Source organism: Aegilops tauschii, chromosome 6, assembly GCF_002575655.3.
Source record: "Aegilops tauschii subsp. strangulata cultivar AL8/78 chromosome 6, Aet v6.0, whole genome shotgun sequence".
NCBI classification, from domain to species: Eukaryota; Viridiplantae; Streptophyta; class Magnoliopsida; order Poales; family Poaceae; genus Aegilops; species Aegilops tauschii.
In genome coordinates, this window is record NC_053040.3 from 460,084,181 (window position 1) to 460,098,943 (window position 14,763).

At 43.4% G+C, this 14,763-nt stretch overlaps 1 pseudogene; it reads right to left on the reverse strand.

Moving 5' to 3' along the window:
• Positions 1-3,722: 3,722 nt before the first annotated feature.
• Positions 3,723-14,478, reverse strand: LOC109734963 (cyclic nucleotide-gated ion channel 17-like; annotated as a pseudogene).
• Between the last annotated feature and the right edge of the window lie 285 nt (positions 14,479-14,763).

The window sequence follows — 14,763 nt, forward strand, 5'->3', positions numbered from 1 at the left end:
AGGTGTGACTTTCTTTCGTCTCTAGAAGTTTTCTTTTCTATAGAAGGCTGCGGATATGTTATTTTAAAATAAAGGAACAACACAAGTATAAGGTCTTTTTTTTCACACAGTACAAACGGGCAAGCGCTCATATATACGTGCGGGTTTGCAATTGCAACGGGCTTTGTCATGTTGAAAGGAATCATCTTGTTTCATCGGTCAATGTATTGATTTTGGACCCTGATAAGTGTCACACGTGTGGCACGAACACATGACAACTTCAAACATTTTTTATGGTAAATTTAGTGACACGAGGGCGACAATTTTAGTTGTCAAGCATGACAACTTCTTTTCGGAAGACAAGTTTCAGTTTTTTAGGTTTGTTTTTTCTTTTTGAATGACAACTTTAGTTGTAAAACCTCAGGGCCGGAGTGCTTCGTGCCACACGTGTAACACTTATCATTTGGGTTGATTTTTTACAGCAACATGGCCGATTATTATAATTCCTTTTGTGCACTTGTTTGAAAATTGCTCGTGATAGTGAGTTTCATATCGTGCATGAATGCCTCGATGGTTAAAGCATTTTTTATGGAGTGCTATACTGTCATAATAATCACTTATTTAGCATTTGAGGGATAAAAACAGGTGTAGCATAATCACTGTATCTGTCCCAGCCCTATAATTTTTGGAGGCAGCTTCAAAGAGTCCATGAGCCTTCAAAGTTAGAGATTGGAAGTGTTGATATGCAATGAGCTCCAAAGCCAACCGCCCGGGTGGGAAGGAAGTTCCAACCAGTTTCTTCCTCCCGCGACTATTCTTGTCAATGACGCAGCCGTACATATGACTGTCGTGCCAACGACACAATCGTTATTCCATCAGGAAGAGAGTCGCTTAATAGCCGCCACGCCGCATGCCGCCTCCTCGACTACCCCTAATGGTTTGGAGGTCGCCTCAAGGTCTACTACTAGTGGTTGAGAATCGTATTTATGGTGATTTCTCAAGGAGAATAGCATGGGCCTTCGTGGTAACATGTACCTCCTCCAATGATGAATAGTCCCCCCTTCAAGAAAGTGAATATGTTGATACATCCTCGTCTCCACGGTCTTGGGTTAACCCTAACCCTAACGTGTTTACTTCTACCTTGCAAGCATCATATATGTTGTTCTCTCACCTTAGCCTTGCTAGGATCACTTTCATATTCTGTATAGCCTAAATTGCTAATAATCACTTTCATATACTTGTAGATTTGGGTGCAATCAGAATGTCCAACGCAAAGTCTGGCATCTGTGTTCTGCCAACTAAGCTTTGTGAATCTAGTTAAACTTCCTGGAGGGTGTGATCTCACCTGGACAATGATCATTCTTGAAACCGTGCCCTTACTGAAGGAGCTATACATGATAGTATGTGCTTACCTAAAGATCTATTTTAGCCACATGGGCCTAATATTTGTTTTTTCAAGATTTTTTCACCAGGTACATATGTGTGCTCATTGACTCCTATTGCTGACAAGCAGTTATGGGATGATTTGTGTTCGATGGAAATGGACGAGGAGAAGAGAAAAAAGAATTCTATAGCAAGAATAAGGGTGTAGAGTGAGGCTCAGCCGCAACTGATTTCCAACACCACAATTTGGTCACACTCGTCATCTTTGGCTTTGAATTTGAAGATTACTTTGTTAGTTATGTCAAACGTGTTAGGGCTGCGGCGGTTAGGACTGTCAGGACAAGAAGCTGACCAGGTTCCCCTAGACTAAAAGGCAGAAGATTTTGTTGAAGAAGAGAGTCACCACGGGGATCGAGTCGCTTTCCATAATACACTCCAACAAGACGATAAGGGTTGATCATAAAGCAATAATGCTTTTATCCATAGTGCTCACTCCATGACACAAAAAGTTGTTGATTTAACAGTCAACTATTGGAAGTCTTTGTTACTTTGGTTCTTTAGGAGTTCTTTCAATTTAGTTGGTACCTCTTCGCTCGTACGCACGAGGTAACCATCCGCTAGGGTTTATGCTGTCTCCCACTGCGCAGCCGCCGGCCTTCCTCATATCCTATGACCTTAGGGTCATGAAGATTTGGTGTATCCCGGTCTTTGCCGGCGGGAGGGCTTCGTTTTTAGGCATTTTTTGAGTTTTGTTAGCATTTGTGTTTTGCTCAAGAAGGTGAGACGACGCCGGCTTCCTGAAGACGGAATAAGGTTCTCAACGCCTAGTCCCCGTCCAGGTGGTGCTTCTAGCATCGTCAGAAGGCGTGTGGAGATTTGTCTCCGGCGAATCTCGCAGGATTTGGTCAGCGTTTTGTTGGGAAACGTAGTAGAAAACAGAAAAATTTCGTCCTATGATCACCCATGAACAATATGAAGATGCATAATGGGTTGTGATCAACGATCGTTACCGACTCCGGGAGTGCAGTGGAAGTAGACGAGTCGGTGTAGATTGTACTTGGAGTCCCTCGAACGTCTATGACGATCCCGCGAACCGCCCTCAAATGATCCCTCGAACTGAAGACCGAAAGCACAAGCTCTCTACTTGGTTGCAAGCGTACGGTCTTCACGATCCGGCAGCGCTTCGCCGTCCAGAGCTAATCATCATCGGAGAATTAGAGGGAGAAGTTTAGAACCACATGGGACTTCTAATTGTGGGGATTAGAGGTGGCTAGGGCTTGCTACTTCTTGAGTTTGTGTTGGTTTTTCCCTTGAAAGGAAAAGGTAATGTAGCAAAGTAGAGATAAGTATTTCCCACAGTTAAGAACCAAGGTATCAATCCAGTAGGAGAAGAACGCACAAATCACCAATACTTGCACAAACAATCAAACACTTGCACCCAACGCAATAAAGAGGTTGTCAATCCCTTCACGGTCACTTGCAAAAGTGAGATCTGATAGAGATAGATAAATAAAACTAAACAAAAGATAAAATATTTTTGGGTTTTTGGTTTTATAGATCTGAAAGTAAAGATTGAAAAATAATAGATCAAAAACTAATATGATGGAAAATAGACCCAGGGGCCATAGGTTTCACTAGAGGCTTCTCTCTTGAAGACAAATAATACGGTGGGTGAACAAATTACTGTTGAGCAATTGATAGAAAAGCGCAAAGTTATGACAATATCCAAGCAATGATTATGTAATATAGGCATCACGTCCGTGTCAAGTAGACCGACTCCTGCCTGCATCTACTACTATTACTCCACACATCGACCGACTCCTGCCTGCATCTAGAGTATTAAGTTCATGAAGAAAAGAGTAACGCTTTAAGTAATATGATGTAAACCCTATCTTTTTATCCTCGATGGTAACAATACAATACGTGCCTCGCTACCCCTACTTTGTCACTTGGTGAGGACACCGCAAGATTAAACCCAAAACTAAGCATTTTTCCTATTAAAAAAACCAATCTAGTTGGCCAAACTAGACTAATAGTTCAAAGAGAATTACATAAATATCAAATCATGCATAAGTAGATTCACGCATGCATAGCCCGGCCTCCGCACTCGGCCACTAAATACGATTGCCAGCACAGGTTTCAAATTTGTCGTCCAAATCTTCCATAGGTCACTGCTGCCACTGTGACAGCATATGACGTTGATGAAAGCGTAATGTAAAGCATATCCAGAACCTAAAAGATGCTGATATCAAAGTTTAAAAAAAATAGAAAAGGAGGATTGCCCCCAGCCTCTGCATGAGAGCTGCTGATATCGAAGTGGAGTCGCTCATACCTTAAACAAGAATAGCAAGGTCAGACTATGGCTTCAACGTTAGAATTTATTTGAAGCTCTGCAGTCAGCATAGCGGCGCATGCCAATGATGTTACAAACACAGATACATCTGAATGTACAACGTCGAGTAATTAGCATCCTCGGATCAACGGCCGGTTCTGTGAAAATTCTAACCGGACTACAGTCCCCTCCATGCGACAAAGGCTGACTAACTGGCAGCAGAGGTAGCAGGATCAGTGTCCGTTATGGACAGGATATAAGTTACTACCTTACACTTCTTCAGTGCAGACAGGTAAATCTGGATATTCAGTGAAGGCGGTTCAGCTGGGAAATCTGGCTCCTCCTCCGACTTCTTCAGTGCAGACAGGTCTTTTATGGCCTGAAGTCCTTTCCTGTTCCCAGCCATTATTTTCGTGGCCATCGTTCTTATAGATTCTTCTTCCGTGGACGGTCGTCTTCACCATTCGAGTCTCCTGATCTCAGGCCCTTGGCCATCTTTCTCCTCCTGTACCGCCGCGAAGCAGCTTGGATGAGGCGCGCGCCCCAGGTTCTCCACTTGTGTGAGTAGAAACGGAGACTGTGCTGCAACTTCTTGCTGTTCAAACTGCTAAATTGCATGGCCACGAACTTCAGATCCTCCGGCTTAAGTGAGAAGGCCTCCACTTCTGTGACCGCCTTCACTGTACGAGTGGCTGATGGCAACCTGGCGGTAGGCTTCGGGACAGGAGCCCACCCAAGAAGTTCCTCACCGCAGAAATCACCAGCTTTAAGGGTAATTGAAGTGAACAAGCCTGTGAGGCGATCTGTTGTCGAGCTTTCTAGTTCTCCACGAATGATGAAAAGCATCTCAGTCACCGGATCACCCTCACGAACAATGTATGTGCCCTTTGTGCACAGTGATGATACAAGACGCGCGCAGATGGTATCTAGAAGTTGGTCATCCATCTGGGAGAAAAACGGAACCTGAAACCTCACAATAGAAGAGAGATTAGCACATGACAAATGATAACAAGAAGTCCAGTCCTAAAGGCAAACCAGGAACTTTCAAACGTGGATTCCTTGTGTATTACACATAATCGTGTAGAAGTAGTTACCTGGCGAACAAGCTCCAAGCAAAGGTGGCGTTTAATGTCACGTCGTAGATCCTCTGGTAGAAACTTCAATACAGCCTCTTCATGCACACCTCCAGTCGCATGCCACTTGAACTGCATAAATCGTCTAACTCTTTCCCGCAGTTCATTAGGAAGTTGACGACGTCTCATCCACTCCTCCGCATCTCTTTGGTGTAACCTCCATTCGTCCTCCCTTGTCACAGTGATGGATTGGAGGGAGGTCTGCAATGATAACAATGTAAGATATTATGTTTTAAAAAACAGTTCTAATTGACCGTGCATTGCAACGTGGGCATACATATTATAGTGGTTCAGCATCAATCGTGCCCGATATATACCTTACACCCACCATATTCTAGATTTTTTGTAAGATTTGATTTGATTTGAATATGGGTAGGGGCATGCAAGAATATTTTAGATTTAGTTAAGGTTTTGGTATGATTTGATTTGATTCGGCTATGGGTGGGGAAGGCAAATAAAGTTTTGATTTAGTTGAGGTTTTAGTATGATTTGATTTGATTGAGTTAATGCAGGACATGGTTTTGGAAAGAGGTGAGAATGAAACCAATGAAACGACATACCTACCGCCATTTGTTGGAACTGATCTAAGGCCTAATGGGCCAAAGAGATAAACCAGAATAAAAGTTACGTTAAGGGGAGGTGGTCATGAACCAACGTTCGTACCCCCTCGACCCCGACTAACGCGCCTTGATCAGGGGCGACCCAAACCAACGTGGTTTATGTCCCCTGATTGCCAGCGCCACATATAAAGAGAGGTGGCAGCCGGCCACGCACGATCTGACATGTTCACATGCGTTTACTCTGCCCTCCTAAATCTCAAAACCCTAATCCGATCTGGGGGAGTGCTGTGCGACGAGAAGGCCTTCTCCTACCTCTGCTCTGGTGCCAGGGCAGTGTCGCTGGCGCCCGGAGGGACGCCGCTACCCGCTGCGAGCATCTACACCGAGCCTGCATCACGCCTGCATCGAGTAGGCACGGGACTTCGCATCGCCTACACCAATGGCTGCTTCCATTGGTGGTAAGATCCTAAACTATCCCTCTCATCTATGCAACTAGGTGATCTAATGACTAGGCTTGAGATCTAATCACATCAACCCTATTGGATTTTTTTCTAACAATGGTATCTTGAGCTAATTAAGCCTAAATTAGATCCCTAAATATGATATGTTTAAATCATTGATCATGATTACGTAGTAATGATTGTGGTTTAAGTTTATGGTTCATGATCAAGATTAAATGCCTCTGTTATAGTCAATGCTTAATGCCTAGGGTTTATACTTTCCGGTTAATGACTAATAGGCTACGAGTTAGTGCTAATTATCTACTGAAGATGCTCAATCCTTTCGGTTAGAGTAATTAAGCCATGCTTCCGCTTTTAAGTTAAATGTTCAATTAGCACGGTTAAGCAATTAGAAGGAGGGGAATCTATGATTATGTAAAATCCAATATTTTTCCCCGATTTCGTGTGAAACCGAAACCCTAGATCCTCCCCCCCGGCCTTCCGGGTCCACACGGCCGCCGCCGTGCGTGCACGCCGTAGCCGGAACACCGCCGTCCTTGGAACGTCGCGTGGAATGATGGAGCAGCAGCCATCGATGTTGCACCCTAATGGATGCGCGTGTGCCGTGGGTGGTTCACCTCGCACGTGGCCATCCCCGCCAAAACATTGTGCCGGCAGACGCCGGTGAAATGCTTCCTTGCACGCGCCGCCGAACGTCGTGCTCGCGACGCCAGTAGCCATGCTCGCCGGAGGAGCGCCCCGGACTCAGTACGCGACACGCTGCTTCGTTGAGCGTAACCACTGGGCCGCCATGGCGGGGCGCCACTCGCCACCGTGGTGTCGTCGTGGGTCCAGGTTAATCGTGGAGGAAATGGGGAAATGGGGGCTAGGGTTTGACCCGGTGCTGGTTTTGCTTCGCTCCAGGGCGATCGGGGCCGTCGGCTTGATCCGACGGACGAGACCGGACGAGCCTTCGGCCACTTGACGAGCCGTTTTCGCGGCTCGGCCTCAGCCCAGGTTGTCTTGGCCCAGTGTGACCAGTTTTTTCTTTCATGAGTTTTTCGCCGTTGGACCGCTGCATAATGGGTAGCCGTGGGCTATTAGGCAAACTAAAATTCTGTGCGTTCTTTTTACTTTTTATTCAGTGCATTTTTATTGTAATGATTATCCTCCAAATGTTTTGCATTGTATTAAATTAAAAATAGCCAGAAAAATTATGTTATAAATTATGCTTTAGTTTTCTGAATGAAATGGAACCAACTAGAGATTTTATTTAGAAAACTCTTATGAAATTAATGTTTGTGTCATTTTATGGCATATAAATGTTATCCTTTTTTGTGATATAGACCAATGTTGTTTTACAATTTTGAATCACCCTGTTGATTCCTTATTATTTTCTGCCCAACGGTGATATAATTTGGAGTTGTTTTTTGCATCAAAATTGATCAAACTAATGTAGGTTAATTTTTATGCAATTTAATTTAATTATGATGTTCTTTTCCTTTACTTATGCTATTTTGAAATGATGATAGCTCCCGGTCCTCGTGTTTTTCAAAACATCAAGCCACCCACGGGAAACAACTTCCAAACATGGAAGGACTTGTTGCTATTGCACTTGGGATGGCATGAGGTTGACCCGCACTGAGGGAAAGTAAACTAGTGGAACCTGAAAAGGGTGCCACTAGGTATGTTGAGCTTAAGAAAGCCTATGATGCTAAGTTGAGAAGTGTGAGAGGTCAAATAGAATGGCGCTCCTAATTATGAACTTCTCCATCTAGACTGATATTAAAGGGGCTATTCCCGCTAAAGGAAATGTCGCCGAATATTTGAAATCGGTGGAAGAACAATTTAAGGGCTCAGAGAAAGTGTATGTGGATGAGCTTTTGCACAAGCTGCTTGCAAAATATGATGGGCACGTGAGGGAGCACATTTTAAGTATGAGCAATGCCACGACAAAGCTTAAAACCATGAAGTGTGACTTGAACGAAGAGCTTCTTGTGCTCCTAGTTTTTAGGTCATTATCCTCACAATTCAATCCATTCAAGATAAACTATAATTCTCTTGAAATCAAATGGAAACTACTTGAACTCATTGCACATTGCGTTCAGGAGGAAGAGAGAATGAAGAGTGAACAGAAAGATCAAGCTTTCCATGTTAACTCCGAAAAAGGAAGCATGAGAAGAATGCTCATAGCAATGATGTGCCCAACAAAAAGCAGTTCTTCAAAAAGAATCCTCCAAAGCCTAAGCAATGCAATGAGGCAAGTTGTTCACATCCCACTCCTTCAGCGGCTTTGGACAAATTTAAGATTTATAAAGCCGAGGTTGAAAATCAACTCAATCTAAAGATCAAAGTATTACGTTCTGATCGTGGGGGAGAATATTATGGCAGGCATGCTCCTTATGAGCAAAGGCCATGACCATTCGCGAAATATCTTGCTGAAAATGGAATTATTGCCCAATATTCAATGCCTGGTGAACCTCAGCAAAATGGCGTGGCTGAACGTCGCAACCGCAGTCTGATGGATATGGTATGTAGCATGCTTAGTCATGCAAGTTTACTAGTAAGTCTTTGGATGGAGGCATTGAAAACAGATGCACACATCCTGAATCTTGATCCAACTAAGTTAGCACCGGGCACACCTTATGAGATGTGGGCGGGAAAGAAACCGAGCTTGAATTACTTGTGTGTGGGGGGTTGCCTGACTGAAGCTAAAGTGTCCAATCCACATATTAAGAAGTGGGACCCAAAGACAGTTAGTTGTTTTTTCATTAGGTACCCTCATAGAGGAAAAGGATATCGCTTTTATTTCCCAGGTCATACCACCAAGTTTGTGGAAACTAGGCAAGCGGTGTTTTTTGAGGATAATGAAGTGTTACGGTGATTGATCTTGAGGAGAACCGGGTGTATGTTCCATCCCTGTCTATCCTTGAGAACTTTATCCCTATGTACGAGACACCTACTAGTGATCCCGAACCTGAAGTGGATCCTCAATCTGACGAGGAGCCTCAGCATAATGAAGATCCTCAGCATGATGAAGACCCTCAGCCAAATGATGATCCTCAACCCAGTGTTAATCCTCAACCTTCTCGGGCAAGAAGAAATTCACATACTAATTAACGAGCCTATGAGAAGATCACAATGGGAAAAGAAAAATGCCATCTCCAGCGATTATGTCACTTTCATGTGTGAGGATGAAAATGACATAGGGAAGGTACAAGATCCGACCTCATATAAGGAAGCCACTAAAAGTGAAGACTTATCCAAATGGTTGGTGGCTATGGAAGACGAATTGAAATCTATGAGCTCGAATGATGTTTGGGACTTAGTAGAAGTTCCTGATGGAGCCAAAAGGGTAGGCTGCAAGTGGGTCTACAAAACCAAATATGATTCCAAAGGGAACGTCGAAATTTTCAAAGTGATACTTGTAGCAAAAGGTTTTACACAGAGAGAAGGGATCGATTTTAAGGAGATCTTCTCACCTGTGTCAGCCAAAGATTATTTCAGAATTGTCATGGCACTTGTAGCTCATTATGATTTAGAGCTGCATCAAATGGATGTCAAGACGACATTTTGAATTGGTGACTTAAGCTAAGAAGTTTACATGACTCATCCTGAAGGTTTTTTCATGGAAGGAAAAGAACATATGGCATGTTGTTTAAAGAAATCCATATATGGCTTGAGGCAAGCTTCAAGGCAGTGGTACCTCAAGTTCGACAAGATTATTAGAACGTTTGGTTTTAAAGAAAATGAAGTGGGCAACTGCATATATGTTAAATTTAAAGGCAGTTATGTGGATGATATTCTATTGGCTTGCGGCGATAAAGATATGTTGCATGAGACCAAGAGATTTCTATCCTCAAAATTTGACATGAAGGACCTCGGCGAAGCCTCGTATGTCCTTGGCATTGAGATTCATCAAGATAGGTCCAAAGTAACATTAGGACTATCGCAGAAGGCATACTTTGAGAGAGTGCTAAAGAAATACAATATGCATAAGTGCCCTTCCTCACCTGCCCCATAGTCAAGGATGATAAGTTTGGGATATTCCCATGTCCAAGGAACCAAAATGAAACTGATCAGATGAAGTCGGTTCCTTATGCTTCAATTGTCGGAAGCATCATGTATGCTCAACTATGTACACGCCCTGACTTAGCTTTTGTAACCGGGATGCTTAGCAGATTTCAATCTAATCCAGGACCGGGCCACTGGAAGGCCGCAAAGAAAGTCTTACGTTATATGCAAGGTACTACAAATTTCATGCTTACATATAGAAAGTCCGATAACCTGGAAGTTGTTGGTTACCCAGACTCTGATCTTGCCGGGTGTGTGGATATTATGAAATCCACGTCAGATTATATATTCACACTCACTTGAAGAGTCATATCGTGGAAAAGCTCCAAGCAAACGATAGTTGCCTCATCTACGATGCAGGCAGGATATCTAGCATGTTTTGTTGGGCAGGTTGTATGGCTAAAGAATTTCCTTCCCGGACTTAAAGTGGTTGACAGCATTTCCAAACCACTGACATTGTAGTGCGATAATGAACCCGCAGTTTTGTATACGAATAACAACAAGTCAAGTGCTGCTGCCAAGCACATTGACCTAAAGTACTGTGTTGTTCAACATAGAATCCGGGATCAAACTAATAATGTTAAGCATATCAGTATGACACGTATGCTTGCGGATCCTCTTACTAAAGGCTTACCACCCAATATTTTTCGTGAGCACATATCCGGCATGGGTTTAATGGAAGACTTTTGATCCTGAAATTATGGGACCGCTAATATAAACTACTCAGATTAAGTCAAAATGTTTCCCATTTCGAAATAGGATGTGTGCTATGATTATTGAGTTTCAATGGCCTTTCATCGGCTGTGGTAACACCTTACTCTGGTATATCATTCCTATGGAGAATGGGCAAAAGTTATTGAGCCTAACGATCAAGGGGGAGAATGTTGAATTGATCTAAGGCCCAATGGGCCAAAGAGATAAACCAGAATATAAGTTACGTTAAGGGGGGGAGGTCACGAACCAACGTTCGTACCCCCTCGACCCCAACTAACGCGCCCTGATCGGGGGCGACCCAAACCAACGTGGTTTAGGTCCCTTGATCGCCAGCGCCACATATAAAGAGGGGTGGCAGCCGGCCACACACGATCTGACCTGTTCACGTGCGTCTACTCCGCCCTCCTAAATCCCAAAACCCTAATCCGATCTAAGGGAGCATTGTGCAACGGGAAGGCCTTCTCCTACCTCTGCTCCGGTGCCAGCGCAGTGCCGCTGGCGCCTGGAGGGACACCGCTACCCGCTGCGAGCATCTACACCGAGCCTGCATCACACCTGCATCGAGCAGGCACGGAACTTTGCATCGCCTACACCAATGGCCGCTTCCATTGGTGGTAAGATCCTAAACTATCTCTCTGATATATGCAATTAGGTGATCTAATGACTAGGGGCTTGAGATCCAATCACGTCAATCCTACTGGATTTATTTCTAACAATAATACTAGAGATGATTAAAATGGTAAATTTCATGCACATGAATAATGAACTTCTACAATATAGAGAGCGCAAGTATGTAAAATGTACCTGCACATTTCCAATCACATATGCAAACAAGACCAGACCAGATGATTCCAAGACAAGACCGAATACTGCCAAGAATATACAGAACAGTGTCTCACCAACGTAGGTGCTAACAGAAAGAGTCTGGCCATAGCAACTGTCAAGAAAATGGAAGGGAGATATACCATGTTAGAGAGCCACTCACCAATCCTCACAACTGATAAAAAGATTATGATAACACTACAGGATCTTCTAAGTTAATTTCCCAATGTTATTCAGCCGAAACTGAAAGAGTAAGATCCTAGGTTCTCATCAAAGCTTTCAACTTACATAAGTATATAATAATGGTATCAAAGTGCTACTGGTTTGTAAAAGGAAATTGCAACGTAAGTTCTCACTTAGTACTCTAGTTTGATATCAAGATGTCCAGTACAGAAATACCTTAGATTCTGTAAACCCCACCAAAAGGAATAGATCAACTTTATCAAGAAACTCTGAGCAGGCACTAGATTGGACAGTGCAGGCAGGAACATGCCATAGTCGAAGGTGATGCTGGTATCACTAGCATTGCAGCTATGGAAGACATCAGTTGTACTAGCCCATTTCTGATTTGGTGTCATATCACAATGTAGGTACCTAATATCGCACCTAGTTTCATTCCTGCAACTTATTTTCCAGCAAGCTGTTTGGCGATCAACAGATAGCAAGTACCATAGTGCACCTAACACCTGAATGAAGTGGAACGGGGATACTAAGAAACTTGTGACATAATAAATAAATGAACTAGGAAATGAAAACTTGAGCAGTACATTTAACAAGAATTTGGTGAACTTCAACATATGAAACGATGAAAGGTTGCATATGAAAGTATACAGATACCGTACATGACTAGCTATCATGTAAAGCAGCAGGTTGTATACAGCCCCTTGCCAAGCAGTCTTTGCAACAACTTTAGTAGCTTCGATAATTTCATAAGTTAAAGGGAATATGAGATATAGTCTTGGAAGATACTGAGCAAGAACTATAAGCACCATGATGTTATTGTTGTGCTCAGCAATGGAATATTTGATAGCTGGTATCACATACCAGACTATGATCTGCACATTAGTAAAGATACATAAGTAGACAAGATATTTGCCCTTACAGAACATAAACAATTCGCAATAACTGTATATGAATGAAAAAACAAGTTCAGCGGTTATCTCGTAAGCTCCACAATCTCTGCATTAGAATCTCGAATTTCATTTCAGGAAAGGATTTTGCCCATGTTGAACCAGTCACATAACTTAATATGAACATGGGTGCAGGAACACACCATGAGGTTGAGGCCCCTCAAAGTTTCGAAAAAAAAAGAAAAAAAATCTTTACTATAACCCACTCTACTCAAACTGCAGAAATTTAATTTCAGGTAATCTTTTTCTGGAATGTCCTTTACAGACAATCCCAAGGGCTGGTCTGGAGAGAGAATGGTTGAATGTCCATCATATTTCTTCACCGTGTCCAGTGGAGTGCTGCACTCACACAGAACTATATCTACTGTTATTTTAACAAAATGCTCGTATTGCAATTGCAATGAAGAAAATTATTTGAGTCCATCCCTATCTTACAATCTCACACTTAATATAGCATATCCGTGTTAAATAAGATCAAACATTGCAAATACTTGACCAAAATCCTAAAACCAAGGATCATTACTTCATTAGTACTACTTACATTCCACTTGGAACAAGAAAGAAGATTAGCAAGTTACCTGTGGCAAAGGCAATGCAGCCACCACATCAATTGCAAAGTCAGATCTCAAATATTTCCATGCAATCTCTTTAGGGTCTGTGACAAGATCTCCTCCTTTAAAAATCCCCCAGGTTGAGCTCGTTTTAATAAATGCAGTTCTGAATTTAATTATGATGTGAATCACATAGAAAAGATCGGTAATTGATCGGAAGAATGCAAGGATGATGGTTAAATGTCTGTCTGTCCCAGCACAGGAATATGCGGTGCCGTAGACAATTTTTGGGATGTAGAAGTACAGGGGGTCTATGAATAGAGCAAGGAAGCACGAAAAAAGGAAAACACGGTTCCACGTCAAGATAAAGTCACTTGATGGGTCGAAAATCTTGTTCTTCCCTGAGCTCGCGACACCAAGTTTAATAGCAGGTAATGCTGCCTGTTTCTGTTGAATTGGTGGCGGTGGCATCCCCATCTCCTCATCAAACCTGTAAATAATGGGAGCAGCACAAAAAATTAGTCGGATTGGACCTTAGCACCAGATTTCCCCAACATCTGAGCCGTGCACAAGAAAATGGACTCTTGTTCCTTACTAACAACATGGACTATAATTATTTATTCTTCATTCTATATCAAGGAAGCAAAGGAACATTCTACTTTAAATAGATTCAGTTCTCCATCAACAGTTTTTTAGTTTAGGTGAAACCCTTTTTCGTCGTCGTTTAGTTTAGGTGATGATGCTAATTTGTACCGACCAGATCAACCAAATAGGGGGAGAAGCTCCATGCCAGTGTAGCTTACCAACTCAGGGCGCGCTTGGAATGGATGTAATTCCATACGGAGCTGTTTCAGCTACACGCATATCGTACCGGCATTGGTCAAAACTAATATGTGAAGTAAATAAAAACGGAGGGAGTAGGTATTATTTACAACTGTATTTAAAACGAAAACGGCTATCCAAACAGGGCCTCAAAGATTTAGTACTATATACAGTAATAGACTACGAATAAGAATTATCCTGTCGAGCACCCATGCCCGAAGCACGCGCGGAAGCAAAAAAGCAAACAGACCGAAGAGCTAGCTCCCGCGGCTCACCTCACGATCCGCTGCCTGCCGAGCGCCATCTCGTCCTCCGTCTGCTTCAGCGGCTCAGCGCGATGCCAGTCAGCCAAGCTACGCCGGCCAGGAAGAGGCCGGCCGCTCGAAGCAAGTACGCCAACTCGATCAGCAGCAGAATCCGGCGGCGAGACAACGGGTGGCTGGTGGTCTCCTCTGAGTCCGCGGTGGGATGTGATCAAGGCGGTGAGGGCGGGACTGGAGAGCCGGCGAGGCCGAGGAGTTCGAGTGAGGGAGGCGACAAAGTGGACGACCGGACAGAGACTTCCTGCCCGTAGGTCTGCCGTTTATAATTGCTTTGGTCGCCGCCGGAAGGGCGTGTACTCTGCCTTAGCTACGTAGAATATTTGGGAGCCAACGAGGTGGGAAAGAGAGAAAACGAAAACAGAAATGCTGTCTGTTTTTCTTTAACATGGTACAGACGCAGGTGCTCCTATAGACGTCCATACACTTATCCTTATGAACGCACACGCGCATATTCTCTATGATCATCTTCAAGAGACTGAGCCGGCATGTCATCTTAAGAA